The sequence below is a fragment of the Giraffa tippelskirchi genome, chromosome 12, assembly GCF_054371585.1.
Source record: "Giraffa tippelskirchi isolate mGirTip1 chromosome 12, T2T-mGirTip1v1.2.pri, whole genome shotgun sequence".
In the NCBI taxonomy this organism is placed as follows: Eukaryota; Metazoa; Chordata; class Mammalia; order Artiodactyla; family Giraffidae; genus Giraffa; species Giraffa tippelskirchi.
This window is the reverse complement of record NC_137286.1, coordinates 22,801,602-22,815,223: the sequence shown is the minus strand read 5'-3', so window position 1 is coordinate 22,815,223 and position 13,622 is coordinate 22,801,602. Positions and strand designations below refer to the sequence as shown.

Here is a 13,622-nt window from a genome sequence, read left to right as displayed (position 1 = left end):
AAATGAGAGGCTGAGTAAGAGGAAGGGTTCCAAACAGAAGCTGTGAGCAGGGAGAAAGGGGGAAACTGATGTGGGACATTTTCCCTTTGTTGCTGAGTCTCAGCCATCAGAATCCAATCCCATGACTGTGACATATTCCCTCTGGATAAATCACTCAGCTTGGCTCTGAAATGCTCATCATTTCCTATATCCCACGGCTGTTTATATAGGCCACAGTTCAGGGATTATTTTAACCAAGAACACCGACATTTTTCAGCAAGTGAGGTAAATTTATGCGTCACCAAATCTTTAATGCTAATATTTGAAAAGTGGACCATTTAGAAGAGAATATAAAGATCACAGGAGACAGGGAATCGGTGAGTGTAGGGGTACTACACTCACTCACTGAAACTCAGGAGGCTGGGGGAACGTGCTCAGGGCTGAGAGCAGGGTTCCAGTCTCTGTAAATAATCTATACACATGTGATGATGGAGAGACGCAGGGAAGCCCACGTACAGCCTGGTGACAAGGTAGGCTCTGCTGTCTGGAAGGGCTCAGAGTCACTCCCAGGGGGCCAGGGCATCAGGGTAGGATAGAGAGGAGCAGCAGCGGGAGTTCGGGGTTGAGTATAGAGCCACAGTGGAATTTTCCTGCTGGAATGGCAGAATCCAGGGAGGATGAGGAGCTCAGTATGGATGGTGTTGTCTGCAGCGACATCTTCAGGCTGTCCGTGGAATACCTTCTCCGAGGACCCACATTTTCTTAAGGACGGGATTTCGGGCAAGTTGGGTGGAAGACGTGCCCAGAGACTGGGTATTCAGGTGTGACTCTAGTGCATCATTTACCATAGTTCCCCAGAGGGCTGTGTGTATTCCTCCTCCTGAAATCCCTCTAGCTGATCAGTTCAGTGTATCCTATTTTTGATGTGACTCCAACCCGTGTCCTTCCATTTCCATTGTCCCCACATTAGTGTAGGCCTTGTTTAATGACAGTAGCCTCTCAAGTTATTTATACTAAATTTACTGAACCCTTAGCATGGCTGACACTTGATGTACTTTATCCTATTTAATCTTCACAAGCGTTGTCTTAGATGGGGATAGTTCTCTGTTTTGAAAGGTTAAGTCACTTACCCAGAGAGCCAAAGCCAGCATTCAGACCCATTCCCTGTGCACACTCCGACAGTGTGGCTTGACTGGTCCTACTTAAAACTTTTTCAAAGGTATTGGCACAAATTATGTGTTATATTTTCTGTAGTAATAAAAATACATAAACACAGAACTTTCACTTGGTTGAAAAAGTGGTTGAAAAATTCAAATAGTATCAGAGGGTTACAATGAGACAATTAAATTTCCTTTCACTAACACACATTTTTGTCCTGTTATTTCCTGTAACAGGACCTCTAATGACTTACCATGACCTGTAGGACAGAGTCTTGAGCTCCTCAGGCAGCACATCCACAGCCCTCCAGAGTTAGAGTTCGCCCAGTCTGGCCACTCTGGTCCGCATTTCTCCCCAGCACCACCACTCTGCTCCTGGGGATCTGGTCTGTACTGGGATATATCCCCTGCTGTCCCTCCCTGCCCAGGGACCGGCTTCCTCCTACTACTTTCTTGCCAGGACATACCCTTTCCAAGAGTCTTTCCCTCTGTTCCTTTCCCCCGAGTATTCTGCCCAGTTTTGAATCCTTCTGATTTTTATGGCCTGGCTTGTACATGGGGTCTGAGGTCACATGTTGACTCGTACTGCTTAGTTATTGCTCGGTGTCCCCTTTCGACCTAGTTGGACACAGAGATGGGGGTGGAATGAGCCCTGCTGGGAGGGGTGGAGGAAGTTCATGTCTTCTCTGTTTCTTTTGTTCGGTCCATTGCTTAAAGTGCCAAGTATCCTCTTTTCAGAGCTAACATAACTGTTCTTTTTTAAACAGTAATTTAAAAAAGATTTACTTATTTATTTTGGCTGTGTTGGGTCTTAGCTGCAGCGCTTGGGCTTCCATCTAGTTGTGGCATGTGGGCTGCAGAGCGCTTTGGGCTCAGTACCTGTGGAGCACAGGCTTAGCTGCCCCATGGCATGTGGGATCTTAGTTCCCTGACTGGGGATGGAACCCACTTTCTCTGAATTGAAAGGCAAACTCTTAGCCCCTGGGCGACCAGGGAAATTCCCATACTTGTTCTTTGACTCTTCTTCTGTTAATACCTCATTCTTTATCCAATCAACTCTTCTCTGTCTGGAAACAATCTCAAGAGCTTGTCTGGTCCAGCTTCTGCCGTGGAGTAAGGTGTTACCACTCTCATTTCACAGAGGAAGGAGGCATTGTGGAATAAAGACTATTAGGAGGACAGGAGGCCAACCCAGAGCCATTCTAGAACTCAGCCCATCAGGGGACTGGAGCCTTAATAAGAGGAGTGAAGAGACTGCAAACAGACCTAGATGGCACCCCACTTCTCTTCTTTCCTCTCTGCTCCCTGAGGGTGACCTCTGAGGGGGGGACCCAGGATAAATAAGAAGGCAGATGACTCCTCCTCAGAACCTTCAGTACAGAGATAGATGAGGTCCTGGAGGCTTACTTATGATTTAGTCCAGTTCCTCAGGACAAGAGACCAAAGAGTAAGTTGAGGCCGAAGCTCTAGGTTAGAAGAAAGATAGGCATTTGCCTAGACTATTTCCCATGGCAGAAATCCTTGGGGGACATAATGGAATGAGGAGAAGAAGGCTGAATGGGAATCAACCTAGTTGATTGAGGGATTGCCCAGCAGGGTGATGCCTCCTCAGAGCTCCCATCAGTGGACTGCAAGGCTGAAGGCCCGTGGACACGTGATTGGGTTGGACCCAGTGGAGAGGTAGCTGTCCTTCCAGGGTGATTTATTAGAAGCAGGAGCATTTTCAACACAAAATATATCTCAAGAGCTTGAGCTTGTATCACAAGGCATACAGCAACTAACATTAAAAAAGAAAAAGTTGCTCAGTCACGTCCGACTCTGTGCGACTCCATGGATGATACAGTCCGTGGAATTCTCCAGGCCAGAATACTGGAGTGTGTAGCCTTTCCCTTCTCCAGGGGATCTTCCCAACCCAGGGATTGAACCCAGGTCTCCCCCATTGCAGGTGGATTCTCCACCAGTTGAGCCACCAGGGAAGCCCCCAAAATGTGGAATGCTTCACGAATTTGTGTGTCATCCTTGTGCAGGGGCCATGCTAACTAATCTTCTCTGTATTGTTCCAATTTTAGTAGCCGAAGTGAGCACCAACTAACATAAGCAGTACTTAAAAAGCCCAGGAACGATAGATGGTGTGTCGTATACCTCATTCAGGCAACATCTAGAACAATTCATTTCCCAGATGAGTTTTCCTTCAAGAAGAAATCCTAGTGAGGAGTTCAGGTCATTCAGTGCAGGCTCTAAATTTTGAGTCAGATCACAGAGAACTTCATTCAAATAACACAACATGTGACCGTACACAAAACAGTTTTGTAAAAGAAGCACAGGGAGGCTTAGATGTGTTAGATGTCAGGGCATCTTTGCAACTTTCCACTGTTAAAGGTTTTTACCTTCTCACTTCAAGTCTTTCTTCTCACTTCAGGTCTAGCAATTCATCAGGTCAGCCCTGGGTGATTCATCTTGGCAACAGCAGGATTGAAAATTAACATAGAGGTGGATGAGAGGGGTGCTGTCTGTAGGGTGTTGAACTGAGGCTAAAAATAGGCGGGGGTTCCTGGGGAAGGCTCTTTCATGGCCACAGGCACCACAAAAGGAAAACTCACAGGGGAAATCTGCCCACAAGAGAAGACGAAAGCCCCCGCCTCTGTCACCCCTTTTGCCCCACAGGAAAAGCTCTAGGTGACAGCGAATTTGGTGCTTTCAAAATGTCACAGCCCCCACAGACAGGCTGGCCTTCCTTCCCACCCCAGGCCTCGCATCAGAGTCTTTCCTGCTGAGTAAATTCGCTTTCTTAGTTCCTGTTCCAGGATCCAGCATGGACGGCTGTCCCTAACTGCCTGCAGCTACGTTTGGTCAAAGGACTGGTTATGTTAAAGGAAATGTGACATATTGACACACTTGGCTAATACGAAAAAGGCAAATCCCTAGAGAAAAAGTGTTGTGTATATAAAGAAAAAAAGAAACATTAATTTGTCAAGCATTTATTAAGCACTTTTCTGTCAGGCACTGCTGGTGTCTGAAGATACAAAAAAAATAGGTTCCTGGCTGTTAGGGAACTTATAGGCTGATGGGGAGAGAATCAGATCCAGGAGTGATTTGAGTAAGGAGTGATAAATGCTGAGGTTGAAGTAAGAACAAAGTGTTCTGGGAGCATAGAATTAAGGCAGGCTGCGAGGGTTGGTCAAGGAGAGTTGTTTTTTTTAACTGAAGTATAGTTGATATATAGTATTATAAAAGTTACAGGTGTAAAATATAGTGATTCACAATTTTAAAGGTCATGCCCCATTTATAGTTATTATAAAATATTGCCTATATTCCCTGTGTTGTACCTATATCCTTGTAGCTTATTTATTTTATACATAGTAATTTGGACTGCTTAATTCCCATATCTCTATTTTGCCCCTTCCCCCTTCCCTCTCCACACTGTATCAACTAGTTTGTTCTCTATGTTTGTGAGTCTGTTTATTTTTTGTTATATTCACTAGTTGGTTGTATTTTTTTAGATCTCACATATCAGTTATATCATCCAGTATTTGTCTTTCTATGTCAGATTTATTTCACTCAGCATAATACCCTCCAAGTCCATCCATGTTGTTGCAAATGGCAAAATTTCATTCTTTTCTCTGGCTGAGTAGTATTCCATTGTGTTGTATTCCCTATATATGGAATATATATATGCACACACACATACATGTATATATCAATCCTAAAGGAAATCAACCCTGAATATTCATTGGAAGGACTAATGATGAAGCTCCACTATTTTGGCCACCTGATATGAAGAGCTGACTCATTGGTAAAGACCCTGATGCTGGGAAAGTTTGAAGGCAAAAAGAGAAGGGGGCAGCAGAGGATGAGATGGTTAGTTAGCATTACCAAATCAGTGGACATGAATTTGAGCAAATACCAGGAGATAGTGAAGGACAGGGAAGCCGGGGCGGGGGGGAGGGGGTCACAAAAAGCCCTACAAGACTTAGCAACTAAACAACAAAAAATATATATATACCACATATTCTTTATCCATTCATTTGTTGTGGACCCTTAGGTTGTCTCCATATCTTGGCAGTTGTAAATGATGCTGCTGTGAACATCGGGGTGCATGTAGCTTTTCAAATTGGTGTTTTCCTTCCTTTCAGATATATACTCGGGAGTGGAATTGCTGGGTCATATGGTAACTCTGTTTGTAGTTTTTTGAGGAACACCCCCCATACTGTTTTCCACAGTGGCTGCACCAATTTACATTCCCACCAGCAGTGTGAAAGGGTTCCCTTCTTCTCACATTTTCCCCAGCATTTGTTATCTGTGTTCTTTTTGATGATGGCCATTCTGACAGGTGCGAGGTGATAAAGGACAGCTTTTAAGGGACAAGTGAAAGTCAGTTAGAAAAGCGGGGAGAAGGACATGCGGGGAGAAGGTGGCGTCTGTGGTGAAGCACCGAAGTGTGAAACAAGCAGTTGCACGTGGGCTGATGTGGGGTGGGGGAGACGAGAGTGTGGGCAGGAAGGAGATGAGGCAGATCCATGTGACTGAGCAGAGAAGCTGGAACGGTGCCTTGAAACCCATGGAGAGCCCCTGGGGGATTTTGTTTAAATTTTTTTTTTTTTTAATTTTCTTTTCTTTTTTTTGGTTGCACTGAGCAGCATGAGGGATCTTTGTTCCCCACCTGGGGATTGAACCCAGGCCCCTTGCCGTGGAAGCACAGGGTCCCAACTGCTGGACCACCAGGAAGGTCCCTGGGGGGGTTACGTCGTGGCTGCTATCAGTGTGCTTTGGGAGACAGTGTGGCAAGCAGACTGGAATGGGTTAGGCATGGAGCTGGTCGCCAGTGAAAGGCGGTGACTGCAAAGTGAGGAGAGAGATGGCTAAAGAGATCCAAGAGTGAGGACAGAGAGGATGAGAGGCAAGGAGAGAGAAGGAGGCATCAGGAGCTTCTAGTTCCTGACCTGGGCTGCTTAGTGGGAAAATCGGAAGAAGAGTGGGTGGGGGAAGTGATGGGTTCTCTGTTGGATGTTTTAATCTCAGGGGACCTGGAAACACATGACAGGTGATTGAATGTGGAGATTTCTAAGAGAATAAAATACTTGGGAGCTGTCAGCTTACTCGAGAAATAGCTGAAGTCAAGGTGAGGACAAAGTCACCCAGAATTGCGTGTAGATTCTAAGAATCAAGATGGGAACACCAGCACTTAAGAAGCTGAGGATAAGAAGCCAGCAAAAAAACTGAGAACAGCTCAAGAGACGGGAGGGAAATCAGAAGAGGGGGTTGTCCCAGAAGCTGAAAAAGGCGAGAGGTATGAGAAGATGGTCATCGGAAGAGGCGTCCGGTGTGGCAAGATTGTGTGTCTGTACAGATTGCTCACCAATTCAGGAAACTTGAGAAAAGGCCAGATTGAAAGAAAAGAAAGTTTTCCTTAAGATAGAATGTTGAGTTACTTCAAATACATATTTATAAGGTTAAGTAAAGAGGTCCTTCAGGGCTGTGATTGCAAGATTTACCATTAGTACATTGAAAGCATGGAAGAAAAATTTAGCAGCTCTTTCATTTTGTAATTGAAGAGACAGAGGTAGATGAGGTTAAGGGATGTACCCAACTAAGGGATGTTGGATGTGACCAACTTAGGTCACACAACTAAGTAGACCAGGACTCGAATCCATATCTCTAGATAATTTAGCCCTCCGCTGTTTACTCAGTGATTAGTTCTCTAACTGCAGTTTGCCTTAGTCACCAGGGGGCTTTTAAAACGAGATGGCCTCATCCCCCTTCCCCCACTCCCCACCTCTGGAGATCTTCGTCCAGTAGGTCCTGGGTGGGGCTTGAAAATGTCTTTCTTACAACTCCAGGTCCTCTATTGCTTCTGGCCGGGGACCTCACTGTGAGAACTACTGCTCTAGATGCTTCTAAACACTTAAAAGTAGGGAGGATTCTAGAAAGCAGCTGGGTTTCCCAGGATGCTTGACCGTTCTCTAAGAAACTCTCAGGATATTAATTCACTTGGAAAGAAATTCATGTGAGTCAGCGTCCCTGTGGCAAGTATGAATATGGAACTGGACTTGATTCATTCAAAGCTCTGTCCTGAGTGCCCACGCTGTCCTAGACACTTTTCTTGGCATGGGAGATACAGTCCAAAACTCTGCCCTCAGGGAGCTTACCTTGTGCAGGAGACAGAAATATACCAGATAAATAAGTAAAATATAGAATACACCACTGAGGGTGTTTAAGAGAAAAATAAGTCAGAGAAAGGAGTAGAAACGTCAGGGCGGAGGACATACTGACATTTTAAGCAGGGTGGCTGGGAAGATGAGAGGGCACCGGTGAAGTAAAGACCTGGAGGAAGGGAGAGAGTGAGCTGGGTGAGTGCAAAGGCCCTGAGGTGGGCCCTCTTGCAGACACAGCAGGGAGGCAGTGTGGGTGAAGTGGGGTGAGTCAGGGCAAGAGCAATAGGAAATGAAGTCAGAGATCTCAGAAAGCCAGGTCAATGCTGGGATCTTAGGAATGGATTTTTCACATTTAGGAAATCCCTCCATAAAATGTTACTCCATTTCTCTTGTACTAAACTGTACTGTCTACTGCTAAGGGAATATTAGGTCCCAGACTTGAGCCCTGGCTCTAGGGATACTGAAGGAAGTTCCCTCCGCAGAGTGGCTAGGGAGTTTGCTCAGCTGCTCGTTTTTTTCCCCCAACAACTGACCACAGGCCCGTCTGCAGAGACAGGCCTAGGAGGAAATGTGTTTCTTTGACCACCTTCTCCGTGTGTATATGCACGGCCCCATCCCACCCCCACCTCTTCACTCAATGCTGAGAGAATTGCCCTGGCAATGTCTGCCACATTTTTTCTGTATTACAAATGACATTGTCCACACTTCTGGGAAAAACGGACCCCACCCACATGAGTCTTGGGCGGTGGCTCAGACCTTCAGTTTGTCAGCCTGCATTCTTTTTATGGTCAAGACTTTTGGATCCTGGCCCACCCCACAACCACCTGTACTGGGGGAAGAAAAAACCCAATGCATTAAAGGGCAGCCTAGGATGTTTGTCTTTCTGGAAGATTACTGAATTTATATTCGAATGTATAGAAGGCAAACTATTAGGCTTGATGGAACATTGTTCTAAGAAAGATTTGCCTTTTCTTGTATTCTCACACACACAGTCTGACCTCGAATAGGATTGGATCTATATAGCACAGCAAGATGTTGGTGGTCTCTGAAGTCTCAGGCTAGGTCCTGCCCCAAAACATAGGACCAAAAAGATGCAGTCCTGGGGTCTGGGGGGTTATATCCTAGGCCTCTGAGAATAGAGAAGTATTTATGAGAATTTATGTTTTTCACGTCAGGACATGAGACATATTTTCTAGCAGAACAAAAGAGAATTCTAAGCTCTCCTCACAATTTGGTTTTGAGTCTTCAGGGACCATATCTGTTTCCTTGAGTGGAATCTAGTTTCGAAGCTAATACTAATATTGACAAATTAGTAAGTTATCTGTGGGCTAAAATGATAAAAGTATTGGATTTAAGAACAAATGAGTTTTCACTGATGACTTTTCTTTCCAGACTTGAATTTCAGGCTCTTAGTGGCCCACGTAGCGTAGAGGGTGAGTTTCCCCACCTCTCTGGAACAGCAACTCTGTCCCACCTGGAAAAATATACCACATATTGGCTGCCCTAGGAACTTAGGTGACCTGTCCCGCTCCTGGAGTCTGGGGTCTCTTTGGCACAGAGGCATTTTTTGTTGATCTCTAGAATCTTAGGTGGTGGGGGCTGAAGTGACTTTGAAGGTCAGTTAGTTCAAGTACTCCTTTTATGTTTAAAGTGTGTCTCAATATCCTCACCAAGTGGTCTAGCAACTTTGGTAAAACACCTCTAGTGTTTGCACCTAGGAAGGACATTAAGTGAGAGGAGAGACCCCAGTTCTATTTACTGAAGAAGGCCTTTGTGCGGGAGCTGAGTTTTGATGTGGTTAATATGCTCAGTTCAGATGAAAGTCAGTTCAATTAAAAGAGAGGAAAAGGAAACTTGGCCAATGTCCCTCTTCTTTTGCCAAATGAAACAGTATTGTGGATGCAGAATAGAGAATATCTTTTTGGAAAACAGCTAAATGGCAAGCACCCTACACTCGTATTTCCCTTCTAATTAAAAAACAATGCCATTTTTTTTTTTAAAAAAAAAGGAAAAAGAAAAAACAATCCCAAATGCCGGACCACAACAGCAAAATGTTTCACAGTGCCCCCACCCCAATAAACCCTCGTTTCTTGTCTCCACCAACAAAAACAAATTTTATGGCCCAGTCTGTACATGAATCACTCTGTGGAAATGATAGCAAATGCAATAACCCCAGACAGCTGCAATTATCTAAATGTCTCCTTATTAGCCATTTGAATGGTTGAAGCCTTATAATCAAATCAGAATGAATGCTAATCGAAATCTAATAGAGCTTACATCTGTTTGATTAGGTATCAGAATTTGATTCCGATATTGTTAAGTTACAGATATGGCCCATCAAATCACACTAAAAATACATTTTATAACCTTAATGGCAAAAGGAGATGGATTCTTTCAATAAAGAAGGGCAAACTGGAACAGGTTTGTACTGTGCCAGCGCCACCTACCGGGATTTAGTGGAACTGCAGAGACCATCTTTCCTTGGAAGTGGGGCGCAACTATTTGTTGTCTTGATTCCAAGAAGATTTTTGAAAATTAAGCAAGAGATACTGCCCACGTTTGTAATTCTATAATTAAATATGACTAGTGATCATGGCGAATATTAATAGTGATTATTTCTGGGAGGGTGTGTGTTGGCAAGAACTAGAGGTAAAATTGGCTGGACTAGGAGCCTGGTAGGCTACAGTCCATGGGGTCGCTAAGAGTCGGACACGACTGAGCGACTTCACTTTCACTTTTCCCTTTCATGCACTGGAGAAGGAAATGGCAACCCACTCCAGTGTTCTTGCCTGGAGAATCCCAGGGACGGCGGAGCCCGGTGGGCTGCCATCTATGGGGTCGCACAGAGTCGGAAACGACTGAAGCGACTTAGCAGCAGCAGCAGCAGGTGAGACCAGTTAATGGAGCACTGCTGGGTGCATAGCTGCAGAAATGAGCCTTAGCACTCCCCATGTCCTAGCTGACTCCATTCCTCCCCTTCTCTCTGCTAATGGAAGATTCACTTACTGTTTGTAATACCTCTGGAATAAACAACATGTACTGAATCTCTGCTCTGGCACAAATACAGTCTCAAAATCCTGTTGAGTAGTAGAAATATAAACTGTGGTCCCTTCCTCAGGAAGTTTGCAATCAGTTCTGTGAAGAGTTTGGAAAAAAATACATGATACCTCATAGTGGCAATTAAGGGCTAACTTTTGTCATATAGTAGTCTGCTAAGAAAGAATGGTTGGGATGTAAATTTTAAAAAATTGAAGTATAGTTAATTTGCAATGTTGTGTTAGTGTCGAGTGTACAGCAAATTGATTCAGTTATATATACATATGCATATATATGTGCATATACATATGCATATACATATATTCTTTTTCATATTTTTTCCAATTTAAGTTATTATAAGATATTGAGTATAGTTTCCTGTGCTATACTGTAGGTCTTTGTTGTTTACCTATTTTATATACAGTAATGTGTATATGTTAATCCCAGGCTCCTAATTTACACTCCCCCATCTCCCTTTGGTAACCATAAGTTGGGTGTAAATTTTTTGAGACTTTGCATGTGTGAAATACATTTATTCTACACTCAAGCTTAAGACAGTTTGCCTATATAAAGTATACTTTTCTCTCACTCGGTGAATACATAGGGAAGCTTGTTTGTAAAATATATTCCCCAGGAATTTGAGATGGAGTAGAGGGATGGTAAGTCAAATTTGTTGCTTAATTTACTAACTGCCTAGAAACTTAAGGTCTATATATTTGCATACTGGATTTGACCTGAATTAGCCCTGATCTTTTTTCAAATTTTTAAAATTGTGAAATACACATAACATAAAAATTGCCATCTTAATCATGTTTAAGTAACAGTTCAGTGGTATTAATTGCATCCATATTGTTGAGCAACCGTCACCACCATCCATCTTCAAAACTCTTTTCATCTTACAAAACTGAAACTCCACAGCCATTTAACAATGACTCCTTATTTCCCTCTCCCCTCAGTCCCTGGCAACCGCCATTCTACTTAACTATAATTTTGACTACTCCATGTACCTCATACAAATGGAATCATACAGTACTAGTCTTTTTGTGACTGACTTAGTTCAATTAGCCTAACAGGCTCAAGGTTCATCCATGCTGTAGAGTATGTCAGCATTTCCTTCCTTTTTAAGACTGAAAAGTGTTCCTTTGATGCATATAGCACATTTTGCTTATTCATTCATCTGTCCGTGAACTCTTGGGTTGCTTCCAAAATTTAGCTTTTGCAAATAAAGCCGCTGTGAATGTGAGTGTATAAATATATCTTTGAGACACTGCTTTTAATTCCTTTGGGCATGTATCCAGAAGTGGCATTGTTGGGTTACATGCCAAGTCTATATTTAATTTTTCTTGAGGAACCACCATGCTATTTCCCACAGTGGCTGCATCATGTTAACAGTCACACATGTAGTGCACACGGGTTCTGATTTCTCCACATCCTTGCCAACATTTATTATTATTATTATTATTTTTGATGGTAGTTACCTAATGGATGTGAAGGGTTACCTCATTGTAGTTTTGATTTGTATTTACATAACGATTAGTGATGTTGAGCATCTTTTCAGGTGCTCATTGGCCATTTGAATATCTTTTTTGAAGAAATGTCTATTCAAGTCCTTTGCCCATTTTTGAATCGGGTTATTTGTTTTTTGTTGTTTTAGGAGTTCTCTGTAGACTCTTTATTAATCCCTTATCAGATATATTATTTGCAACTATTTTCTGCCTTTCATGAGCTGCATTTTCATTCTGAAAGTGTTTTTTTTGGAGGGGATACCAAATTGCTTCATTTGAAAGAATGGTACAAAAGAACTTAAGTAGATGTTTTGGTACAACCTATAGAAAAGGTAAAGGTTACCCCCCAAAAAACACTTTCAGAGTGTTGTGAAGTCCATCTTGTGTAAATCAGTTATGTGGTCACCCAGTTCTTTGTATTAGCCTGCTTATTCAGGTAATGAGTCTCAATGAGGTCAACAAGTGGGGATTGATCTTAGCAGCAGCCAGTCCATGCAGCTCCAGTAGCAACTGATTCACGCTTCCCAACTGTAACATACACTCCACTGCATTCAGCTCCTTCTCCCGGTCCTTAGGATCTGGTTCCTTGGTATCCTGGAAGAAGATGTGGTCACCTCATTGATTCTGCAATTTCATCAGTTTCTCAGCATGTTTCCTCTCCTCATGAGACTAGTGAAGAAACTATTTGGCAAAGTTCTGCAGAGCCACACGATCGCAGCCAAAGTAGTAGGACATGGACAGGCAGAGGTTGGAAGTGTAGGGCTCCAGGTTGATCTGGCAGTTGATGGTGGCCTCTGAGTCCTGCTGGTGGTTCTGGCCCTCCAGTGAGGGACCTCAGTGGTCAGGGCAGGTGGCAAGGAGAGGAGGTGAAGGCTGCTCAGCGCTAGAGCAGCAGCAGGGGCTGTGGGGCGGGGGGCTTAGGGGCAGCCTGAGAGCTCTGTAAGGAGGGTGGAAGGGCTGGCCTTGAGCACCAGCAGGCGTGGGAGATTAACACCTGTTCTGTTCAAGCATTGTTTTAATTATTTATTTGGCTGCACTAAATCTTAGTTGTTGCGTGTGGGATCTAGTTCCCTGACCAGGAATTGAACCCAGGCCTCCTGAATTGGGAGTGTGGAGTCTTAGCCACTGGACCACCAGGGAAGTCCCTGCCCAAGTGTTGTTGAAGCAGGAAACCATGGTTGAAAACGTCTTTTGATGTACAATAGTTGTCAATTTTCATGAAGTCCAACTTGTCTATTTTTTCTTTTGCTGCCTAGGTCTTTGGTGTCATCTCCAAGAAATCATTGCCAAATCCAATGTAGTAAAGCTTTTGCTGTTTTCTTCTCAGAGTTTTATGATTTAGGTCTTATGTTTAGTTCTGTGATCCATTTTGAGTTGATTTTTCTGTATGGTGTTAGGTAAGAGTCCAGCTTCATTCTTTTACATGTGGCTAACCAGTTTTCCCAGCACTGCTAGTTGAAAAGATTGTTCTTTCCCTGTTCAATTGTCTTCCCACCCTTGTTGAAAATCAATTGACCATATATGCAAGGGTTTATTTCCAGGTATCTATTTTATTCTGTTGGTCTGTGTGTCTATAGGCCAGTACCATACTTTTTGATTACTATTGCTTTGTAAGTTCTGAAATCAGGGTGTGTGAGACCTCCAACTTTGTTCTTCTTTCTCGAGATGGTTTTGGCTATTCTGGGTTCCTTGAGATTCCATATAAATTTTAGGATAGATTTTTCTACTTCTGAAAATAGTGTCATTGAGATTTTAATAGGAATTGCCTTGACTGTGTAGATCATATTGAGTAC

General features: G+C 43.4%; 1 non-coding gene across 1 annotated transcript; it reads right to left on the bottom strand.

Annotated features, from left to right (window-relative positions):
• Positions 1-3,118: 3,118 nt before the first annotated feature.
• On the bottom strand, positions 3,119-3,225 carry LOC145530633 (U6 spliceosomal RNA). The gene has a single exon (XR_014071950.1). It is a non-coding gene; the product is annotated as a U6 spliceosomal RNA (small nuclear RNA).
• Positions 3,226-13,622: the final 10,397 nt, after the last annotated feature.